Below are 2,170 nucleotides of genomic sequence, written 5' to 3'. Positions count from 1 at the left end.
ATATGATTTTTGAACAACAAAAATTAGATAGCTGTGTTTGTTGGAGTTCCCCCACTCTGCACCTAGGCTGTGGGAGCTTCCAGAGCTGTTGTGAGAGAGGTGATGGATAGGGAAGCACACACAAAAGGTGGCTCATCAAGATCAAGTTTTGATCTTCCTGCCTTTCCTGCCTCCTTAAAGGGAAGAATTCTCTCTTCAGGCTTGCTCTTCAGTTCCAGCAACATGGCTAAATGCACCAAGAAGGTCAGGATAGTCAGGAAATATGGGACCTACGACAGTGCCTCCCTCTGGAAAACGGTGGAAAAAAAAAATTGAAATCAGCCTGCACTCCAAGTCCACTTGCTTCTTCTGTGGCAAGACCAAGATGAAGAGACAAACCACTGGCATCTGGCACTGGGGTTCCTACATGTAAACAGTGGCTGGCAGGGCCTGGACCCACAACCCCGCCTCTGCAGTCACAGTGAAGTCTTCCATCAGAAGACTGAAGGGACTGAAAGACCAGTAGAAGCCCTACTGTCTGAGACTTGCCTAGCCTGCAATAAACCAGTTATTTACATTTTTTGTTTTTGTTTTTGTTTTTTGTTTGTTTTTTAAGGATGGCTGGGGGTAGGGGAGAATTCTAAAGTTTTGCAATAATATCACCTGATTAAATCTAGACCTAGCACTTCTTTGACAAAGAGTCATGGTCATCTACAGTTCGGCTCAACCACAGAACAAGAATCAAAAGAAAATGACTAAGGGAACAGGGAAAGGAAAGGACCCAGAGAGTTTATTTTTATCTTGGACGACCAGTGGCCTGGCCCATAATCAGTACTGACTATCAACTGATCTACACACACATTCTGCCCACCCAGGTATCTGTCCAGGTATGCAATGAACAAGCATGCCCAATGTTTACTTAATCTCAAGATGCCTATCGGGTGGCAGGAACAGAAGTAACCAGGCATGATGTCTGATCATGAGTAACCCTGCCCAGCAGAACCCAGGGAGACAGACAAGCTAAAACAAAGCCAAACCATTACCATGCAGTGTAAACTCAGTGTCTACAGATTCCCCAGATACCGTGAAAGCATTTTCACTTTGCTGATAAACAGAGAGGAAGTCATGCCATGCAGAGTGACTAGCACGCACCAGGAGCAGGGTGATTTGGTCCAAAGGTTTCCTGTGGCTGGAATCTAGGTGACACGGGAGGAGAAATAAGGGGATCAGACAAGCCAGGTGTTCTAGTTTCATTTATGTTGTGGTGATGAACTACTGTGACAAAAAAAAAAGCAACTTAGAGGACAGGGTGCTTCTTTTAGCAAACCACTTGAGGTTGCAGTTTATAGCAGGGAAGTTAAGGCGGCAGAGAGTTAACATAGCGATATTGACATCATATCTGCAGTCAAGGGTACAGAGAAACAATGCCTGCATGCTTATGTGCCTGACTGTTCACACTCAGCTCAATATCTCCACTCACACAGTTCAGGATACCTCTTAGTCTGTGGCATGGCCCACAGTGGGTTGGATCTTCCCACACCAATTAATTAAGGCAAACCTTGACAGACATGCCCATAGGGTAAATAACCCTTCATGGAGACCCTCTTCTATGGGTGATTCTAGATTGGATCAAGTAGGCAAACTAACCGTCATAGCAAAGGTTTCCAAACCTCAGCTCCATTGAAATTTTGGACTACACAGTTCTTGGTTGTGGAGCCGGCCTGTGAGTTACTGGGGTTGGGGTGGGGTAGAAGCATCGCCATCCTCTATCAATTAAGTGCAGGTAGCATCATCCAGCTCTCCGCATTTGCACACATTCCATAAAGATAATAATAAGAAGAAGAAGAAAAAAAAAAACTCTGTAGGGATTTTCAAATGGCCCCTAAGAGGCAAAACAGACCCTGGAGAGGTGGGAGGAGGATAATGTGTAAATGGTTCTGTGCCTGGCTTAGATCTTAACATCCAAACAAAGGAAACCACAGAAGCCACAAAAGGCTGTCTTTTAGACATGACATTCTGGTTTTAATGGAAGGTTTTGCAAATGTACAAACTGAGGCGATGTATTCAGCCAGGAAGAGGCTCCTGCAGCAGTCTGGGCAGGGAAGTGGTGTAGCTTGAACTAGGATAGAATCAAGAATCAAGAAGTCAGAAGGGAAGAGATGGCCGAGCGATGCTGTGCATGCTTCTCCTC

General features: G+C 45.2%; 1 pseudogene; it reads left to right on the top strand.

The window, feature by feature from the left end:
* The first annotated feature begins 222 nt into the window (after positions 1-222).
* Positions 223-538, top strand: LOC110327042 (annotated as a pseudogene).
* Positions 539-2,170: the final 1,632 nt, after the last annotated feature.

Source organism: Mus pahari, chromosome 9, assembly GCF_900095145.1.
Source record: "Mus pahari chromosome 9, PAHARI_EIJ_v1.1, whole genome shotgun sequence".
Lineage (NCBI taxonomy): Eukaryota > Metazoa > Chordata > Mammalia > Rodentia > Muridae > Mus > Mus pahari.
This window is presented reverse-complemented; position numbering and strand designations above follow the sequence as displayed.